This window comes from Rhinopithecus roxellana, chromosome 5 (assembly GCF_007565055.1).
Source record: "Rhinopithecus roxellana isolate Shanxi Qingling chromosome 5, ASM756505v1, whole genome shotgun sequence".
In the NCBI taxonomy this organism is placed as follows: Eukaryota; Metazoa; Chordata; class Mammalia; order Primates; family Cercopithecidae; genus Rhinopithecus; species Rhinopithecus roxellana.
This window is the reverse complement of record NC_044553.1, coordinates 38,979,841-39,002,679: the sequence shown is the minus strand read 5'-3', so window position 1 is coordinate 39,002,679 and position 22,839 is coordinate 38,979,841. Positions and strand designations below refer to the sequence as shown.

Here is a 22,839-nt window from a genome sequence, read left to right as displayed (position 1 = left end):
CCGAGTAGCTGGGACTACAGGTGCCCACCACCATGCCCAGCTAATTTTTTTGTACTTTTAGTAGAGATGGGGTTTCACCGTGTTAGCCAGGATGGTCTTGATCTCCTGACCTCGTGATCCGCCTGCCTCGGCCTCCCAAAGTGCTGGGATTACAGGCATGAGCCACCGTACCCGGCCGATAAAATTGTTTTTTAAAAAGGTAATCTGGTGACATGAGCTAGGGTATTCGCCTATGGAGAAATAGCATGCAGTCCAGTAAAGTGAGGGGAGAGGGGTATTCACTAGGTTTTCATTGGCAGTTTCAAGATAGCAGGCACAAAACCTCTGGCACAGAAGTAGAAATGCCTCACGATGTTAAGATAGCAAGTTCACTATAAATGATAAGAACTACCACAATATAGCCTTTGGAAAGTACACACAAACATATAATAAAAAGCCAAACCAGGCCGGGCACAGTAGCTCACACCTGTAATCCCAGCACTTTGGGAGGCCAAGGTGGGTGGATCACTTGAGGTCAGGAGTTCGAGACCAGCCTGGCCAACATGGTAAAACTCCGTCTCTACTACAAGTATATATAAAAAAATTAGCCAGGCGTGGTGGCCCATGTCTGTAGTCCCAGCAACTCGGGAGGCTGGGTTAGGAGAACTGTTTGAACACGGGAGGCAGAGGTTGCAGTGAGCCAAGATCGTGCCACTGCACTCCAGCCTGTGTGACAGAATGAGACTCCATCTCAAAATAATAATTTAAAAAACCCCAAACCATATAAAACTACTGAAATAATGAGAACCATACAGTTAAGTGGGGATTGGGGATAGTTTCAGAGAAAGGAGAAATGGGAGGGGGTGGAGGCAGAAAGAAAAACAAATTAATGCTTAAGACTGGTGATAGCTAAAGAAAGCAGAACTGATGAAAGAAGGGAAGTCTTAGAAATCATTGCTATTGGCCAACAAGCTTGGTTCACAGTCTCCAAGACATAAGGTCTGCTTTGGGATAGGTTCTTTAAATGGGGGCTAAAGGACATTTTTCCTTTAATATCAAATGAGGGAAATCAAGGGAGCCACACACAAGTAAAAGACAATAATGCAGGCAAACAGAGGAGGTTGCTGAGAGCTTAGTAGAAGGACCCAAAACAGGAGTTCAGGATAATATTTCTAAAATTAACACTTATGACAACAACTATCAATTATTATCGTTAGTGATAGAATAAAACTGGTTATATCTTAACTACATCATAGGAAAACATTTATTTCATTTTTTATTGTAGTCTCTCAGAATAAAGGGATCATGTCCCATATCATATTATAATGAAGTGAAAAAGAAAGGCATCAATTTTTGTTTGTATACCTGTTAAATGCCAGGCACTTTATCGTACACATCTCCTCATAATAACCTTGCAAAACAGTTCTATCTCCAATTTACAAATGAAGACACTGAGGCTCAGAAAGGCTAAGAGCCTGCTCAAGGATATATACTTTTCAATAGTGGATGTGAGATTTGAACCTGACCCTAAAAGCCATACATTTTTACACAATATCACGCTTCCTCTAAAAAATACTCAATTTTTGCCATGTTTTTAGTTTTATGATACTAGATGCTACACATTAATAGAAGCAAATTAAGTGGTATTAGGTGACAGCAAGAAGCCACAGCTGGATATAAAAGAGAAGGAAAAGCTACCAACTAACCAATACACAAAAGTGTGGGACAATTTAGTGCAGTTTCTAAGAGCCTATAAACTTCAACAATCTCAGAAGGGAATTCAATAGCACAGTACAATAAATTGTGCAAAAAAATGAATTCTAAAGTCGATATTTCCCACATCATTTTGGCTAAATTAAGCAGGGACTCCATTTAAGAAGGGCAGGAGAAATTATTATAATACATCTTATTTTAAAAATGACATTTAAAATAACTTACAAAAAAGATTTTGACTTCTTGCTAACTGTATAACCTTGGACAAGATATTGAACTATTGTTTTGTCCCTCTGTTTTCTCATCTGTAAAATAAGAATAATACTCAGAGTAACTATCTCATGGGATTGATATGTTAATTTGTTAAATGAGGATAACATATATACATCACTTAGAATAGTACCTAACACAGAGCACGTGATCAATAGTCAATACTATCTTCATTAAATATTATCTTCATTTTTAAGGAACACCTCATTAGTTCATGTTAAGTAAATAAGATATTATTCATACTATACTCTGATCCACATAATATAAGCAATTAATTGCAGAGATTGAGAGAGTTGGAAACTAAAGAGAATATAGAAGAGTGAGAGATTGATGTACACAAAGAAAACAATAGAAGAGAGGTGCTAGCCACCACTTTGCCCACACTTCTATCAACATTTATTTCACCAGACCGTAATCAGTTGCGTAAATATCTATCTCCACCAGAGATTGTGAGCACTTTGAGGGCAAGGACCTACTTTTACATTATCAGCCCCTAATATAGTGCCTGCAACATGACAGACACTAAATTAACATAAAATAAAGTAATATAAGGGGACTCAGTAAGCACTGAGATCAATGATGTGAGTACTTAGTTTTATCATATCCTAATGGGGCTGGGAGCAGAGTCAGTAAAGTTGTACTGTATTGTCACTCTTTGATTATCAATATTCTACTCCCCCATTCTTTCTGAACTGGGAAACAAATTTCAAAAAGCAATGTTTAAAAAATATTTAATCTGCTATAAAATTAGAAAATTTCCAAATGATAACATAAATTTTAGTAATTCATTTTAAGTATTACAAATATTGCTCACTAGAAAAATTAGCCAGGTGTGGTGGTGTACAAATTGTAGTCCCAGCTACTTGGGAGCCTGAGGCAGGAGGATCGTTTGAACTCAGGAGTTCAAGGCTGCAGTGAGCTATGATCACACCTGCACTCTAGCCTGGATGACAGAGCGAAAGCCTGTCTCAAAAAAAAAATTGTTCTGAATTGACTATTACACCTAAAAGTTAATCCTAATGATCAAATGGTCAGTCATAGGAATAAACAGACACTAAATCAGAGAAGACTGAGTGCGGTGGCTCACATCGGTAATCCCAGCAATATGGGAGGCCAAGGCGGAAGGATTGCTTGAGCCCAGGAGTTTGAGACCAGCCTGGGCAACATAAAGAGACCCCATCTTTATAAAAAATACAAAAAAAATTAGCCAGGCATGGTGGCATGTACCTATAGTTCCAGCTACTTGGGGAGGCTAAGGTGGGAGGATTGTTTGAGCCTGGGAGGCAGAGGTTGCAGGGAGCTATGATCACACCTGCACTCCAGCCTACGCAATAGAGTGAGACCCAGTCTCAAAAACAAAACAAAATGGAAAAAAAAAGAGAGAGAGAATTACACCTATTTCTTAGCTGTCAATCTGCCAGATGCAGGGAACATACCAAAAAAGAGAAGGTATGGTCACTTCCTTCTGACATCAAAATAAGCATGTTTTGAGATGAACAACCCCAAACCTCCTTGTGTGTGGGAACCCACTCCTTACTCCAGTCCCTGTGAAATATACAGCCAAAGCAACAACATAACAATGTCCCATTTTTCACAGCTGTTTGGTACAGGGGTCACCACCCTCAATCTAACCAGGATGGACCAAATTCAGTTCTTCTCCAGGAATCTGGAAAGCTGGGAGACAAAACTCAAGTTGAGACATAAGGTATCACCAAGTCTGGAGGCACTACCACAACAAGCTAGTCACCTTGAAGCTGAAGCTAAGGGGAAAGCACCGGTGGTCAGTCTGTAGGGAAGAGAATGAAGCAGGGCTGGGGCTAGAGGGAAGAAAGAAAGGAGAGGCACCTGCCTCAGGCACAAGACTTAACAGGGTACAAAAAAGCTCAGCAATCAAGATAAATTACATAGTAACGCATACTACTTTTTTAAAATCAAAATTAATGTCCGAAAATGGACCAGAGGCACAGAAAGAGGCCCAAGAGAGCCCTACAAGCAGAGAGAGGACAGAGACTTTCAAAGTGCCTGCTCTGGGTTCCAGCTGTAGGTCATTTCAGGGACCTCAGTGGCCTTACTATAGTAACGCACTACAACTCCCAGCTCTGCCATCATACCATCTAGCAAGCTAGCTTAAGTGGGTTTCTGTTCCCTGAGACCTAAACACCTTGACTAATATACTCTATTTGGGAAAATGAGACATGCACATAAAGTGCTTTTTTTTTTTTTTAAGAAAATATATAATTAACTGCCAAAAGAATGGTACTGGCTATTAGTGTACAGAAATTCAGAGATCACTGTGGGTGGTCAGGGAGGGACAGAATTAGCTAGACAGAGAGGGGTGGAGAAGTATATATTAAGCAAAGAGATCAAAGCACAGGCTGAAAAAGGTTGGGGTTGGGAAGGAAGCCAGGGCAAGAAGAAGTAAAGGGAAAGGAGCGATCTTCACACACCCTGTGTTACACAGAAGTTAAGTACGCCTCCATGCTCTTCCGCCTGCAGCCCTTACATCACACGATTCATTACACAGGGAATGTCCTTTTGCACTCTTTCTCGTGTTCAAATCCTTTCACATCTTTCAGGGACCAGTTCAAATAACATTTCTGCAGAGGCTCCCCTTGTGTGCTAGACCAGATTCAGGCAGTGGGAGAAGAAAAGAGGAAACAAGTTTCTTCTGAGGTAGGAGGGAAGGTTAAGGGGCTTAAAGCAGTGCCAGCTATTCTCTGGTGGAGGGCACACTATATCACTTGGAATGTTGGCCAATGTCTAAGCAAAGCAGAAAGTGAGATGACTTGACAAGGAATAATAATGGGGGTTCAAGAAAAGTGGCAGAGGAAAGGCAAGCATAGAGGGTGTGCTGAAGACTAACAGAAGAGCCCACCTGCACCAAAGGCCTTGCAGAGGTGAAATCCTACACATCTCCCTTGGTCCATTTCTGTGTAGGCTTCTGTAATTTTTCTCCAAGAAACTAAATCTTAGGGACAACAGCAGAAAAACAAAAGGGGTGGGGTGGGCGTGACTCTGAAATCATCACATATTTATTGGCATTTCCAGTGAAATTAGACGCCCAACTCAGCTGGTCTAGCACTCAAGTGGGCATATTAAAGAGGAAAATCCAAAAAAAGAACAGTTCTCTAAGAGTACTAACCTGTGTTAATTACAGCCTACCATGAATGAAAATAAATCTTCGGGTTGTATCATATCTTGTCATGTTTGCCTCAGGGCAAGGGCTGCCTGAATATAAGCCAGACTTATATACATTGAGGGGCTTCCTCTTTCTTTACTGGTATGCATATCAAGGGAATATTCCTTAACTCATCAAAGTTACACCACCACACCCAGGGAATGAAAATATTTTGTTGGTTGTAATTTTCCACATGGATGGAAATCCCCTACTGTGTAAGTATTACTAATAATATCCTGCTCAAAAGAATTGCTATGCTATGGTTAAGGAAATACAACAAACAATCTTCTTACTTCTAAATGTCTCTCTCTATATATCAAATAATATACATGTATCAGATAATTGCTACTGGTTGTATTCATAAAAACTTTACTGAAAGCTCTAGGAAGTGTTTTTAAACATCGCGAGCCTATACTTTAATAAATTCAACTTGCCACCATACTCCCATTCACTCTAACACACCCAGCCCTCATTTTCTTCCAGTTTACCATATTTTTATCCACTTTCTCACAGACACTTCAGGAACTGTGTTCACTTGTATGTACTTATCATGATGTTCATGCTTAGTTATGTCCAGATATGAAACTGTTTATTTGCAGCGGGTTATCATCGCTGTACATGTTACCTTAGTCTGTAAGTTTGTCTTAGTGTGTTTGTGTTCCTTCCTTAGTGAGTGGGTTCAGCTGTTGAACATATATACCCGAGGGAGTGGATATCTTTATTGCTCAAAAAGGGTGCACAACTGAGGAGGAACCTTTGACTGTATTTCAGTATTTTTCTTTTCTTTTCTTTTCTTTTTTTGAGATGGAGTCTTGCTCTGTCACCAGGTTGGAGTGCAGTGGCGCGATCCTGGATCACAACCTCCACCTCCTGGGTTCAAGCGATTCTCCTGCCTCAGCCTCCCAGTGTGCCAACATGCCTGGCTAATTTTTGTATTTTTAGTAGAGATGAAGTTTCACCATGTTGGCCAGGATGGTCTCAATCTCCTGACCTCGTGATCCACCCACCTCAGCTTCCCAAAGTGCTGGGATTATAGGCGTGAAAACGAACTCTTGAGAGTACTATAAGGGTGAAAGAAGCCAGTCACAAAATACAACATATTATATATTCCATTTATATGAGACGTCCAGAATAGACAAATCTTGAGAGTAGATTAGTGGTTGCCTAGGGCTGGGCGGGGGAGACAAGGGGGGAATTGGGAGGAAGTAGGTGGCAACTGCTAATGGTAAGGGGTTTATTTTTGGTGTGATGAAAATGTTCCAAAATGGTGGCGATGGTTCTACAATTCTGAATGTACCAAAATCCACTGAATTGTATACTTTAAATGGGTGAATTGTATGGTGTGTGAATTATATCTCACTAAAGCTGTTATATATTAGAGAAAGGGGGAAGGAATGAATAAGGAAACCAAAGTTGTCCTGCATTTCCACAGAAGGGTAATCCTGTCTTTGAAAATCTTAGCTTTTTTCTGCTTCTGTTTTAGTTAAGCTTTAGGATTCAAGACTCCTCACTGGTAAGTCCCCAGTTGTCTTTTCTCCATCTCTAATATTTGTCTTTACTAACAAGGGTGATCTACCTAAGGGAGACAGCATTCACTAGTTACAACTCAATCTCTGAATAAAATACAACATGCACACTATGATTACAATCATATAAAAATATGTATGTGCATGAATAAGGCCTGGAAAAAAATGAGGAAAAGTAAAAATAGCTACATAAGAGTAATGAGGTTGGGGTGACATTCTTTTTAAAATAATGTTATCAATGTATTGTATTATCAGCAAATAAACTTAAAAGAAAAGAAATAACCAAACTGTCTCCCTAAAAATTGTTCCAAGGCAAATTCAGGAATTGCGTCACGAAGGATTGGAATAGACAATGGAGTAGAAACATGGAAACTAAGGCTGTGTGTGGTGGCTCACGCCTGTAATCCCAGCACTTTGGGAGGCCAAGGTGAGCAGATTGCTTGAGCACAGAAGTTCAAGGACAGCCTGGGAAACATGATGAAACTCCATCTCTACTAAACATACAAAAATTAGCCATGTGTGGTGGTGCATGCCTGTAGTCCCAGCTATTAATACTTGGGAGGCTGAGGCTGAAGGACTGCTTGAGTCCAGGAGGTCGAGGCTGCAGTGAGCTGAGATCACACTACTGCACTCCAAACTGGGTGACAAATTGAGACCTTGTCTCAAAACAAAACAAAACAGAAAAAGATGGAAACTAAAACACATGGCTTATATATATTTGCATCTATTTAGATCAAGCCAATAAACAAGAAAATATTAAGCTCCCTATAGCTTGCTATGTTCGAGTCCTAGGTGATCTCTTCAGGCTTACATCTCCTTCATTCTAAACATCTGCCTATTTTATAAGGAACATGCAATTGCTCCTAAAATGGGTTGTCTCCGTTAATTCAACCCACAGAAAAGCCATTTAAAATTCAAATTAATACTTAACATTCTTCCATCAGGAAATATATGGTAACTAGCCCTGGATCAATCTCAGTCAAGTCCCAATCTGGAAGAGCAGCATAAAAATTTTATTTTTAAGATCAGGGTCCATGCTTAAGAAACTGATAATATAAGCACAACTAAAATGCAAAGTAGCTCAGTTGATGAGCTAAGATGCCAAGTCAATCTAATGGAGAAAAACAAACAAACAAAAAAGAGGTTTGTTTTGTTTTGTCTTGAGACAGGGTCTTACTCTGTCACTCAGGCTGGAGTGCAGTGGCACGATAACAGCTCATTGCAGCCTCCACCTCCCTCAGATGATCTGCCTGCCTCAGCCCCCCAGGCAGCTGGGACTATAGGTGCATGCCAGTACTCCTGGCTAATTTTTGTATTTTTAGTAGAAATGGGGTTTTGTCATGTTGCCCAGGCTGGTCTCAAACTCCTAGGCTCAAATGATCTGCCTGCCTTGGTCTCCCAAAGTGCTGGGATTATAGGTGTGAGCCACCACTCCTGGCCAAGAAAGGAAAGTTTTTCTTAAACCTATGTTTAAAGTTTTCTTGAACCTATGTTGCTGGAACAACTGGATATCCAGGGGGAAAATGAACCCAAACCCCTATCTTATATCATAACACAATAATAATTACTTTGAGATCAATCACAGACCCCAATGAAAAACTTAGAAAAATAAAGCTTCTAGAAGAAAAAGCTTTCTTCGCAATCCTGGGCACAGGTAAAAATTTATTGGTCAGGACAAAAAACACTAGCCATAATACAAAAAATTGATAAAACAGACTATAAAAGTTAAAAATTTCTGCTCATCACAATATCATTGAGAAAGTAGACAAGGGACTGTGTAAAAAAAAATGCCAACACATCTATCTACATACGTGACAAAGAACTTGTACCTTGAATATATAAAGAGCTCCTACAAACAATAAAAAGATGAATGACCCAATGAAAGACTAGGTAAGACTTTAACAAACAATTCACAAAAAAAGATACTGCATAGCCAATTAACATATGATAAAGCACTCAACATTCTTAATCATCAGAAAAATGTAAATTAAAACCATAATGAGGTACAACCATACATCCTGTACTGTGACTAACATTGAAAAGGCTGACAACACTAAACATTGGCAACACTAAAAATATGGAGCAAGTAGAACTCCTGTGTATAAATCACTTTGGAGAACTGTTGGGCAGATTTTTAATAAAGTTAAACATACACATACCATATGACTCAGTAACTCCACTCCTAGGTATTTATCAAGAAACTTGTAGGCCGGGTGCAGTGGCTCACGCCTGTAATCCCAGCACTTTGGGAGGCCAAGGCGGGTGAATCACGAGGTTAGGAGATCGAGACCATCCTGGCTAACACAGTGAAACCCCATCTCTACTAAAAAATAGAAAAAATTAGCCAGGTGTGGTGGTGGGTGCCTGTGGTCCCAGCTACTCGGGAGGCTGAGGCAGAAGAATGGCCTCAACCTGGGAGGTGGAGGTTGCAGTGAGCCGAGATCATGCCACTGCACTCCAGCCTGGGTGACAGAGAAAGACTCCATCTCAAAAAGAAAAGAAAGAAAGAAAAGAAAAAGAAACTTGTAAAAGAATGTTCGTAACAACTTTATTCCAAATATCCATCAAGGAGAAAACATAAATTGGGGTATATTCGTACAATGGAATACTATTCAACAACTTAAAAGGACAAACCACTGATACTTGCCAACAACATAGATGAATCTTTCTTACATGAAAGAAACCAAACACAAAAAGGCACATGCTGTATGACTCCATTTATGTGAAGTCCAAGACCAGTCAAAAAAACTCTGTAGTGTCAAAAATTTATGGAGTCAGGAAGTGATTGCCTTTGGAGGAAGGTGGGTGAGGGAACTTTCTGGGGTGACTTTAAAAAAAAGTTTTCTGGCCGAGCGCGGTGGCTCACGCCTATAATCCTCGTACTTTGGGAGGCCGAGGCAGGTGGATCACGAGGTCAGGAGATCGAGACCATCCTGGCTAACAGAGTGAAACCCCGTCTCTACTAAAAATAGAAAAAAATTAGCCAGGTGTGGTGGCGTGCGCCTGTAGTCCCAGCTACTCGGGAGGCTGAGGCAGGAGAATGGCGTGTACCCGGGAGACGGAGCTTGCAGTGAGCCCAGATCACGCCACTGCACTCCAGCCTGGGCTACAAAGAGAGATTCTGTCTCAAAAAAAAAAAAAAAAAAAAAGTTTTCTATCTTATTTTGGTAGAAGTTACAGTGTAGAAAATTGTCAGAACTCCTTGAACTAGATATCATGTGCATTTTATTGAATGTCAATTACACATCAATAAAAATACAAAGTAGCATTCTGCCTCAAGATACACACTAACAATTTTGTTTCAAATGAAACTCCTCAAGACTACACAAATGCATTTTCAGTTACACAGCATTTTCAATCATGTGCCATTCTGATTTATTCACGCTTCTATTCTTTCATCATTGTAAATAAGCTAATGGATTAGACACATATAGATACAAGAATGTACATTCACACATATAACTTTTTATAAACACCAAATTAAATTTGATTGTTTACAATTTAAACAAGAACTTAATGGACCAGTTATAGGCCCAGTAGAATTTTCTACTGTCTATACCATTTTTCTCTCCATATATTTGTGATTTTAAAGGATCTGACATAAAACTGCATGTAAATCAAATGTCAGCAAGGACTATCAATGACCAAGGGATGATAGCACTTTAGCCATACAGCCTAGAGAATAATGCCCTCCTTATCTATTCTAATCGAGAGAGCTCACACATACTAAATTTAAGAGCAACTGAAAAGTGTGAAGAATAGTTTGCCAGCTATAACACAGCCTAAATATCAGTATACATCAGACTGACACCAGAAAACCTTACTAAAAGTCTTTTTTCCCTCTACTGTTTACTGGATCCTCCTCTTTATCTTTCTCTCGCCCTCTATCCAGGTATATTTTTATCCCCACAGCCTCTCATCCTCCCTATGATATTGCTCAGATCTAATTGATTTTCTCTTTTGTTTTAGTTTTTGAGACAGGGTCTTGCTATGTTGCCCAGGCTGTCCTGGAACTCTTGGACTCAAGTGATACTCCTGCCTCAACCTCCCAATTGGCTGGTACTACAGAAGTGTGCCACCACATCCGGTTCTAATTATGTTCATGTTTCTGGCTCATCTCAGGTTCCAAATAAAATAAATTTACAGAATTGCACTATATGTAGATATATGTCACATACACTCAAACAGTATAGACAGTATAGCCTAAGGAAAGAGATGACCACTGAATGGAAAAAAATATTGACTTTATTTGTTCCCCACTCCCTCAACTGGAAAAGATCTCTCCTAAATATCTACTACCTTTTTATTCCCTAGAGGTGGCTCTTACAAGTGCTGTGGACTATACATAAGTACATCTGCCTAATCCCAAAGAGAATAAGGTCCTAGACAGGAACCACGTCATTCATATTTATATATATATAATTTTTTTTTCTTTTTTAGAGAGACAGGGTCTTACTCTGTCACACAGGCTGGAGTGAAGTGGCACAATCATTGTCTCTCACTGTAATCTCAAACTCCTGGGCCCAAGCAATCCTCCTGCCTCAGCCTCCTGAGTAGCCAGGACTACTACAGGCATCACCACTACACCCAGCTAATTTATTTTATTTTGTAGAGACAAGGTCTTGCTATGTTGCCCAGACTGGTTTCAAACACCTGGGTTCAAGCAATCTTCCCACCTTGGCCTCCCAAAGTGCTAGGATTACAGGTGTGAGAGCCACCAAGCCCAGCCCTGGCCTCATGTCTTACACATATTCACCAAGAGCCTAAAACACTACTTTGTACAGAATGGGGCAAGACACATACTTGAATTCATGAATTGCCAAATTAATGTGAGTGAAAACAAGGAAGAGGAGGAGAGAAAAAAAAAAGCAAAGAGAAAAAAGACAAACTAGCAAAGAGAAAGGAAAAGGAAAGAAAGAGAAAAACTTATGAAGACAATTGTTCTTGTTAGAGTTAATAGGATTACAGTATTTTTAAAAACCGAGAGTTGAAAAAGCCATCAAGTATGTATCTAATATCAGTTATCAGTATCAGTATTTAAATTGCCATTAAAAACACCTTAAAATATCTCTAAAATTACCTCCCCACACTTGACATTCAAAGTGTGGTCTCTTGAGAGCATCACCTATCAGACATACAGACTTTGGGCTCTACTTTAAGCTTACATTATCCTGAGTGAATTACGCATGTTAAAGTTTGAAAAGACTGCCCTCCACCATTCAGGGCCTTTCTGTCATACCAAACCTGTTTCGTTTCAATGGGCCAGTATTTACGAACGAAAAATCTTTGAATGGGATTTGACCTGTACGTATTTAACTTCAGATGAAGTTATTAATTACAGTGTAGGTTAGCATATTGGATATACCACAAAATTTAGGAATTAGTCATAAAAAATACATGATTAAATAAAATTGAGCAGTAGGTCTACAGCATTCTCAAGAACTCATGTTTGCTCTTTCTCATGGCTAGCATAGGGCTTGGAATTCATATGGCCAGTGTTTCCTGAATGAGTAAAATAAATGAACTTTTAAAAACCAGAAATATTTAGGGGCAGAATAATCTTGGGGGTCATCTGGTCCAACAACCTAATTTTAAAGATTAGCAAACTAGAATTTCTGAGAGTTGCAAAAGCAAAGAAAGCTCGAAGAGCTAAAATATATTTGGACATTTTAATTAGTTTTGTTCCTTTCGTAGGAATGTGTAAGAAAGGGGACTGTAATATTATAACTGCTGACTCTTACAGGTGAAAAGGTGCCTAGGAAGAAGAAACTAGCAAGAGTAAATGAGCCTTGGCAAAGCTATTTTTCCAAGCCTAATATATTTTTGACAGGCCAATTAATTAATTTAATCTGCCAAAAAAATTAATCTGAAGGTTTCTCAGAAAAGCACACATGAGCTGCATGAAAATGTTACAAACCAAGGAAGACTGCACATAACTCACTTAAATCTCCACAGGCTTATTTCCTGTTGAAGTATGGCCTCCTGGGGTAAGTTTTACTGCAGTGTTCATTGCCAGATGACTTTTGGTTTTAACAAAGGCCAAGGGCAAGTTGGAAATGCGATTCTTAACTAAACATTAAAAAGAAAGAAAGAAACTGTGGCTGTTTCCCATTTCTGTTTGCAATCAGAATGCAGGCTTGCGGAGGAAACACACCACCCGCTGCAAGCAAAAATATAACGACCCAGTCACGTCCTCAAAACAAACTAACACACAAACTTCCCAGCCGGATCCAGCTGTGCTGCCTGGGAGCTAGGAACTTAATTCTAAGAGCAGACAGATCAAATCGGAGAATGCAAGGGCAGCCACATTTCAGTCACAAAAAGGGTGTGCCCTAAGTTTTGGTTCCCCTACTCCGCCGCCCCAACTTTTAAAAAGCCGAAGCCTTTGAAGGAGGCTTGGTGCTATCGTGTCCCGGCGATGCTGGGTGGGGTGCAGGGAGCCAGCTCGGCCGCGGCTCCGCTGGAGGGGAGGGGGCCGGTCCTGAGCCCGGGCGCCCGGGCCGCGGGTGATTCACCGGGAACGCCGGGTTCGCGCGCCTCGACCGGCGGGCGACGCCCAGCGCGCCCCACGCCCCCGGCCCGGGCCGTTTGCGGAGAAGCAGCCCCCGTGTGCCCCCGCTCCCCTAGACGGACCCGTCGGGAAGGAGCCGGGAGTCGGGCGGCCGGCGGGCAGCAACCTTTCCCTCCTCAGCCACCATGGCCGGTGCGACTCCCAGCCCGCGCCCGCAGACGGACTTCCTGGAAAGCACCGGGCTGGGCTTACCTGACTGACGCCCGCAGGGGCCGCCGACTTCTTCACAGATCCACGGAAACTGCCGGCTGCAAGCCTAGGCTCGGTTCCCAGCACCCGCCCGTGCGCCCGCGTCGGCCTCCCAAGGAGTTGCCTGACCCACCCGCCAGCAGCTCCCTCACTCGACCGCCCTGTCGGTGCGGCGGGTTCCTCCTCCGCCTCCGACGCGCGTGCGCACTCCCATGCCGCAGGGCATCCTGGGAGTTGTAGTTCCAGCGAGGAGGGCGAGGCTCAGCGCTGACCCCGGTCTTTACAATGGACAGAACGTAGGAAGGGGACTGCGAATACCAACCCTTATCCCAGTCTAAGACAATGTTCTCTACCCGTGGAAGTACCTACTGTGGACTCCCCCGAAGCTGGAAATAGTATCTAGAGGCTCTTTGGTATAGATTTCCTTTTTACTTTGACCTTTTGTAAAGAAGCACACACGGCAGGGTTTGCACTATAGTCTTGGTTGTTAATGGGAGGACATGACATTGAGCCCTTTAAACTGGCCATGGCAGAGTTATAGAAAAGTAAAGGAATAAAATCTAAAGCCCAAGAGAGGCATAAATCATGCGAATGTCACCTCCAGGGTGTGGTGACCCTAGTGGTTTTCTTAGGTATGCAACCGGGGATGATGTAGCTATTGCAGGGCAGTTTCTGCCCATCCTATCGTCCCGTTCCATCTTCAAGCTCTACACCAGGCGGTGGGGCTGGCTGCTGTAGTGGGAGAAAAAATAGAAGTGGCTGCTCAAGGGAGGGATTGGGGCAGATGGCTAGTCTAGAGGGAAGAGGAAGAGTGTGGGAATCTCTCAGAGGACTGTTTGACAGTGGCCTATGTAATGGCTACCTTTTGTGCGAGGCTCTGTGGAGAGGGAACTGCGACATTTTACCATTTATTCATTTAGTCACTTACTGGGAATTTTCCTGGCCTGCTCTTCAGGAGCAGACCATCCCCAGGAGTAATGCTAAACTTTGACACACCTTTCAAAAATGTAGCCAAAGAAGTGGACTGACGTGCCTGCTTGAGGTACATTCCAGCTACACCCAGTATGCGAGCCACTTAATGGTTTAAACCTCTCCTGGCATCTACTTCTTCCCCTCAGAGAAGGGAGCACCCTAGGTTAGATAAACATCCTGGAATTTCATGCAACTGGCACCCACTAATGTCAGCAATGGAGATCACTGATGGTTTGGGTTTTTAAGGAAAAAAAAAAACTTTTTTTTTTTTTTTTTCTGAGACAGTCTTGTTCTGTCGCCCAGGCTAAAGTGTAGTGGCGCGATCTTGGCTCACTGCAACCTTTGCCCCTCGGGTTTAAGTGATTCTCTTGCCTCAGCCTCCCGAGTAGCTGGGATTACAGGCATGCACCACCATGCCCTGCTAATTTTTGTACACTTAGTAGAGACGAGGAGAATAGAGGGAGAATGATTTTCCTCCCAGATGCTTCTAGCTCATACCCTCATTTTAATGAAGGTTCTGCTCAAATGTCACCTCTGAAAGGTTTCCTCTTATCACCTTACCCAGTCATTCTCTCCTTTCTTTACTTGTCATCATAGCACTTTTACCACATAACATCATATTGTTTGTTTTCTTAGTGGAAGCTCAACAAGCTTTGCTTTGTTTACTCCTCCATCCCTAGCATCTACAATACTGCTGGCACACAGAAAGTATTCAATAAATATTTGTAAATAAATGAATGTTGCATTCTTCCCCCTCTCTCCTGCTCTTCTCTTGGGGCACAGAACCAGAAGGTTCACCTGTGAATGCCAGCCAGTGACCTTATTCGGATTTAAACACCAGCTGCAAGAGGGTTGACTACACAGGAGAATAAGATCCTGTGAAAGTCCTGAAATAGAGACAGAGTTCTCTTTTAAAAAGACATAATTTAGGGTTGCCACTATTCGCTTATAGTTGGAAACATAATTTTTGGAGGAAAACAAACAGGAAAAGCCTGGAAATTATATTTACATAAATAAGTGAAAAGGTAAGTCCACTAAATGCCTGTGGTAGATTGAAATACTGTTACCAAATATTTGCTGTCCATTAGAGGAATAGACAGGCTTGCCCACTACTATGTGACTTCCAGTGCTGCCCCGTAGGCTATGATCCCATGATGGGATTTTCCTCCTCTCCTCAGATAAATGTCGTATTGTAATGACAAAGTTTAGAAACATGAATCTTGCTTTGGTCAATAAAATACAAGTGGAAGTGACAATCTGACAGTTCTGGGTGGAAGCTTTAAGAGTCACTGCCTTTCTCAAGGCCGGGCGCGGTGGCTCAAGCCTGTAATCCCAGCACTTTGGGAGGCTGAGACGGGTGGATCACAAGGTCAGGAGATCGAGACCATCCTGGCTAACACGGTGAAACCCCGTCTCTACTAAAAAATACAAAAAACTAGCCGGGTGAGGTGGCGGGCGCTTGTAGTCCCAGCTACTCGGGAGGCTGAGGCAGGAGAATGGCGTGAACCCGGGAGGCGGAGCTTGCAGTGAGCTGAGATCCGGCCACTGCACTCCAGCCTGTGCGACAGAGCGAGACTCCGTCTCAAAAAAATAAAATAAAATAAAAGAGTCACTGCCTTTCTCTACTAGTGTGCCTGCTCTTTCCCTCCACCAAGAGAAAGCCATGTTCTGAATAGAGGCTGGTCATTCTGCCTGGATTCTAGAATAAGACATTACGTGGGTCAGAGTCTCAGCCACTAGCTGACATAATATAATGTGAGCAAAGAGGAAACTGAGGTTTAGGTTCATTTATTACTAAAGACTTACTTAGCAAAAATTGACTACTATAGTGCTTAATCAAAGAAACATGATGATCTGAACTAGAAGTGGTATGGCACCCCCAACTTTCTGCATTTAACCCACTTCAAGTAATGGAAAACAGTTGAAGTTCAACATCCTAACACACTAAAGAGAACAAATCTGAGGACTTCAGGTAAAATATTTGAACAAGTGACAGAGTATGGTTCCCATTAGTGTTCAGGGTTTGGTTAGAGTGAAAGTGATTGATAAAATGACACTCCGACTCTACTTAATGTGTTAACATTACAAGCTCTAATTAGTGTTATCTCTAAACTTCCAGCCAGAGTAACTCAGAAAGCGTGTCACACTGAATCATCATATGCTAATTAATAACAGCAGCACTTTTCTTGTTATCAAAGAGTTCCTATAGGAAATAGTTACTTCGGTATACATAAGCATATTCTGTGTGTATGTAAAAACGTGTTATTTATAGGAGAGCTGAGAAAAACTGAAGACATAAATTTGAAATGAAAAGGTAAGGATTTCATTATGGAAGCTTGGAGGTAGGAACCCTATGGAAGCAGTGGGAGGTAGGAATCACAGAAGACAAGCATCATGGCTGGGTGCATACAGTTTTTTTTTTTGAGATAGAGTCTCACTCTGTCACCCGGACTGGAGTGCAGTGGTGTGAGCTTGGCTCACTGCAACCTCAGCCTCCCAAGTAGCTGGGATTCCAGGTGTGCACAACCATGCCTGGCTAATTTTTGTATTTTTAGTAGAGACGAGGTTTCATCATGTTGACCAGGCTGGTCTCAAACTCCTGACCTCAGGTGATGTGCCTACCTTGGCCTCCCAAAGTGCTGGGATTATAGGCATGAGCCACCATGCCTGTGTGCATACAGTTTTATAGGAAAGATTCAAGCACACTTTTTGGCCTGAAATGCCCTTTTTCTATCACCCATCTCTGCCTGTTAGAAGCCTCCTCATGTTTCATTGTCCATCTCAAATGTCTGTTCCCCACTCAACCTTCACTAATGCCATCTGGAATTAATTTTGCCTTTCCCATATTTTCATACCCCATTATGCCTCCATTAGAGGTGCACTGAATACATATTTCAGCCAAATGCCAAAAGGGACAAAAAATGAGTCACTCTTCAGCTGAAGCCGAAGTTGATAATAAACATCACTATTAAAGAATAAACTTCTGGGATATACACATAAACCTAAAATATTATCCCCAAATTTTAATATTATTTTAATAATATTAAACAGTTTAACATTTAGTATAGAAGCGATAATTTTCCAGTGCTGTCCATTGTTAGACTCTCCTACAGTCACTACAGAAAGCCAAATTTCAGCTCAGGTGAGTGAATGAATATGATCCCTGTCATAAATGGAAGTAAATAACAATTAAATTCAGGTCTTTAAATGATAAATGCTAGATATCCCAACCCTTCTACCAAGACCAGAGTTGTGATATGATACAACTTCTGCTTACCTTTCTTTGTTTTTATTTATTATTATTATTTGTTTTTGAGATGGAGTCTCACTCTGTTGCCCAGGCTAGAGTGCAATGGCACAATCTCGGCTCACTGCAACCTCCGCCTCCCAGGTTCAAGTGATTCTTCTGCCTCAGCCTCCCGAGTAGCTGGGACTACAGACGTGCACCACCACACCTGGCTTATTTTTGTATTTTTAGTAGAGATGGGATTTCGCCATGTTGGCCAGACTGATCTCAAACTCCTGATCTCAAGTGATCCTCCAGCCTCAGCCTCCCAAAGTGCTGGGATCACAGGTGTGAGCCACTGTGCCTGGCCTCCTTGTATTATTTAAATGTTTTATAAACATTTATTGGCTCAAAAACAGTATTTTTTCTAAGTTATCTAGCCAATGGATTCCTTCTTGATATTTGTAGTAATTATCAGCTTATTTCCCTATTTGCTTGAAAGTTTCAAATAATTGTTTCTTTTTGTCTTTTACTAAATACTTATTGATACATTATAATTGTACATATGCATGGGAGTACATGTGATATTTTGATACATGATACAATGTGTAATAATCAAATCAGGGTAATTGGTCATCACCTCAAACATTGATTATTTCTTTGTGTTGAGAACATTTCAAATCTCTTCCAGCTATTTTGAAATATGCAATACATGATTGACAACTACAGTCACCCTACTGTGCTGTTGAACCACTAAAACTTATTCCAAGTGTATTTTTGTACCCATTAATCAAACTCTCTTCATTTTTACTCTAAATTTTTAATTTTTTATTTTTTGTTTGTTTTTTTTGAGATGAAATCTTGTTCTGTTGCCCAGGCTGGAGTGCAGTGGCATGATCCTGGTTCACCACAACCTCCACCTCCCGGGTTCAAGTGATTCTCCTGCCTCAGTCTCCCGAGTAGCTGGGACTACAGGCATGCACCACCATGCCTAACTAATTTTTTTGTATTTTTAGTAGACACAGGGTTTCACCATGTTGGTCAGGTTGATCTCAAACTACTGATTTCGAGTGATCCAGCCACCATGACCTTGCAAAGTGCTAGGATTACATGTTTGAGCCATTGCACCCAACCAGTTCTTTAGAGAAGTTTTACAAGTGTTTACCCTTCAAAAAGCTTAAAGTTCTATAAAGATGTTATGAACCTTTCCTAAATTCCTGGCTTTTAAAAGTGATGCATCCATAAGTGAGCCTAAGTAGATAAAGAAACTTGTGGTATCAGGAGCCAGGGCCAAAATGTGTGCATTGCTAGAACATGAAAAGCACCATCGGGGGATTACTTTTTAAATTTCTTTTTCAAGTTGTTCATTGTTGGTATATAGAAATGCTACTGATTTGTATATGTTGACTTTGTTTACTGTAACTTTACGGAATTTGTTTATCAGTTCTAATAGTTGTTTGATGGCATCTTTAGGTGTTTCCAAATGTAAGATTATGTCATCTGCAAACAAGGATAATTTGATTTCTTCGATTCTAATTTGGAAGCTCTTTATTTATTTCTCTTGTCTGATTGCTCTAGCTAGGACTTCCAGTACTATGTTGAATAACAGTGGTGAAAGTGGGCATCCTTGTCTTTTCCAGATCTTAGAAGAAAGAGTTAATTTTTTCCCATTCAGTATGAAACTATCTGTGGGTCTGTCACATATGGTTTTTATTATGTTGAGGCATGTTCCTTTTATACCCAGGTTTTTTTTTTTTTTGAGACAGAGTCTCGCTGTTTTGCCCATGCTGGAGTGCAGTGGTGCGATCTCAGCTCACTGCAAGCTCTGCCTCCCAGGTTCACACCATTCTCCTGCCTTAGCCTCCCGAGTAGCTGGGACTACAGGCACCCGCCACCACACCTGGCTAATTTTTTTGTATTTTTTAGTAGAGATGGGTTTTCACTGTGTTAGCCAGGATGGTCTCAATCTCCTGACCTTGTGATCTGCCCGCCTTGGCCTCCCAAAGTATACCCAGTTTTTTGAGGGTTTTTATCATGGAGGGACATTGAATTTTATCTTTTTTTTTTTTTTAGCATCAATTGAAATGATAATATGGTTTATATCCTTCACTCTGTTGATGTGATGTGTCACATTGATTGATTTCTGGTAGGAGTTTTATTGTTTTTTTTTTTTGTTTGAGCGAGGTTCTTGCTCAGTCACCAAGGTTGGAATGCAGTAGCACAATCTTGGCTCTTTGGAACTTCTACCTCCTAGGCTCAAGTGATTCTTTCACCTCAGCTTCCTGAATAGCTGAGACCACAGGCGCACACCACCATGCCTGGCTAATTTTTTGTTTTTGTTTTTTGGTGGAGACAGGGTTTCACCTTGTTGCCCAGGCTCCCAAAGTGCTGGGATTATAGGCGTGAGTCACCATTCCTGGCCTGATTTGTGTATGTTGAACCATCCTTGCATTCCAGGGAGAAATTTTACTTGGTCATGAAGAATGATCTTTTAAATGTCTTGTTGAATGCAGTTTGCTAGTATTTTGTTGAAGATTTTTGCATCAATATTCATCAGGGACATTGGTCTGTAATTATCTTTTTTTGATCTGTCTTTGTCTAGTTTTGGTCTCAGGGTAATGCTGGTCTTGTAGAACAAGTTTGTATTCCCTTCTCCTCTATTTTCTGGAACAGTTTGAGTAGAATTGGTATTAGTTCTTCTTTAAATGTTTGGTGGAATTCAGCAGTGAAGCCATCAGGTCTTGGGCTTTTCTTTACTGGCAGACTTTTTATTATGACTTCAATCTCGTTACTTGTTATTGGTCTGGTCACACTTTGGAGTTCTTCATGGTACAATCTTGATAGGTTTATGTGTCTAGGAATTTATTCATTTTCTCTAGGTTCCCAATTTATTTGCATATAGTTGCTCACAGTAGCCACTAATGATCCTTTGAATGTTTGTAGTATAAGTTGTAGTGTCTCCCTTTCCATTTCTGATTTTATTTATTTGGGTCTTCTTTTTTTTTTCTTAGTCTGGGTAATGGTTTGTCAATTTTCCTTATCTTTTCAAAACACCAACTTTTTGTTTCATTGATTTTTTATGTTATTTTCTTCATTTCAGTTTCATTTATTTGTGCTCTATCTTTATTATTTCTTTTCTTCTACTAATTTTGGGTTTGGCTTGCTCTTGCTTTTCTAGTCCTTTAAGATGCCTCATTATTTATTTGAAGTTTTTCTTCTTTTTTTGATGTAGACACTACTAACTTCCTTCTTGGTACTGCTTTCACTGTATCCCATAGGTTTTGGTATGTTCCATTTCCATCATCATTTGTTTCATGAAATTTTTCAATTTTTCTGATTTCTTCATTTACCCACTGGTTGGTCAGGAGCATATTGTTTAATTTCCGTGTATCTGTATAGTTTCTAAAATTCCTCTTGCTATTGATTTTTAGTTTTATTTCATTGTGGTCAGAGAAGATGCCTGATATTATCACAATTTTTAAAAATATATCAAGACTTGTTTTGTGACCTAACATCTATACCTGAAAATGATCCATATGCTGAGAAGAATGTGTATTCTGCAGCTTAGATAAAATATTCTGTAAATATCTCTTAGGTCTATTTGGCCTATAGAGCAGATTAAGTCCAATGTTTCTTTGTTGATTTTCTCCCTGGAAGATGGGTCCAATGCTGAAAGTGAGGTGTTGAAGTCCCCAGCTATTATTGTATTGAGGTCTCTCTCTCTCTTTCTCTTTAGTTCTAACAATATTTGCTTTATATATCTGGGTGCTCCAGTATTGGGGGCACATGTATTTAAAATTGTTATATCCTCTTGCAGAATTGACCCCTTTATCATTATATAATGACCTTCTTTGTCTCTTCTTACAGTTTTCTCATGAACTCTATTTTGTCTGATATAAGTATAATGACTTCTGTTCTTTTTTGGTTTCCATTAGCATGAAATATCTTTTTCCATCCCTTCATTTTCAGCCTATGTGTATCTTTAAAGGAAAAGTGTTACCTGTATGCAACAGATCAGTCAGCCTTTTTAAAAAATGTTATTCAGCCCAATAAAAAGATAGTATGTCTTTTTACTGGGGAGTTTAGTTCATTTATATTCAATGTTATTACTGCTAAGTAAGGACTTACTCCTGCCATTTTGTTGTTTTCTAGTTACTTTATGGTCTTCTCTTCCTTCTTTCCTTCATTCCTGTCTTCCTTTTAGTGAAGGTGATTTTCTCTGGTGGCATGATTTAATTTATTGCTCCGTGTGTGTGTTTTTGTGTGTATCCACATTAAGCTTTTAATAAACCAAAACATCAAAGTCTTTCTCCACACAGATGGCAGTTAAGTTATATTCTCCTCATGCTATTTTTAAGTTGATTTTTAAAATTAACTACTCTATTCATTATAACCCAATAGGCTGAAAGGGAGAATCTTTTAAACAAAATAATTACTATAATTCTTTGTCCAAGAGAAGGTGTGAAACAGCAAATACAGAAATTAGACACTGGCTCTTTATGTTTCTCAGTTGAACCTTATCAGCCTAAACTGAAATCCAAAGGTCAAAGAGTTGGGACAGAGTTCAGCAGAAGGGCAGGAAGAACAGCTTTTCCTGTTTTTCCAGGGTCAAACCTTTACAACATAACTTCATCATTTTTAGTGTTCAGTATTACAAATTACCAGAAGGGCTTTAAAAATAATAATAATGTAAATCTGGCCGGGCGCGGTGGCTCAAGCCTGTAATCCCAGCACTTTGGGAGGCCGAGACGGGCGGATCACAAGGTCAGGAGATCGAGACCATCCTGGCGAACACAGTGAAACCCCGTCTCTACTAAAAATACAAAAAATTAGCCGGGCAAGGTGGCGGGCGCCTGTAGTCCCAGCTACTTGGGAGGCTGAGGCAGGAGAATGGCGTGAACCCAGGAGGCGGAGCTTGCAGTGAGCGGAGATCGCGCCACTGCACTCCAGCCTGGGCGACAGAGCAAGACTCCGCCTCAAAAAAAAAAAAAAAAAAAAAAAAAATAATAATAATGTAAATCCAAAGTTAGTGTAAAAGATTCAGGGTAAAATGGTTAACCTGTTTGGGCTTTCTGTATTCATTCTAGTAAATTTTTAACTATTTAGCCAAATGTGTACATTTTTGTTTGATAACGAGTTATTTCTCTCTGTTATGGCTACTTGTAGTTGTCTTGTTTCTTCATAATAAAGGCATTTTATAGTTTTCTGCAGATGT

General features: G+C 40.6%; 1 protein-coding gene across 2 annotated transcripts in view; it reads right to left on the bottom strand.

Moving 5' to 3' along the window:
- TMOD3 (tropomodulin 3) overlaps positions 1-13,636 on the bottom strand; it is a 78,673-nt gene extending 65,037 nt beyond the window's left edge. Inside the window, exon 1 of one of the 2 annotated variants that reach the window (XM_010361398.2) lies at positions 13,430-13,636. The gene's annotated coding sequence lies outside the window, so the exon portion shown is untranslated. The remainder of the gene's footprint in view (positions 1-13,429) is intronic. The other variant, XM_030930957.1, reaches the window with a different exon arrangement.
- Positions 13,637-22,839: the final 9,203 nt, after the last annotated feature.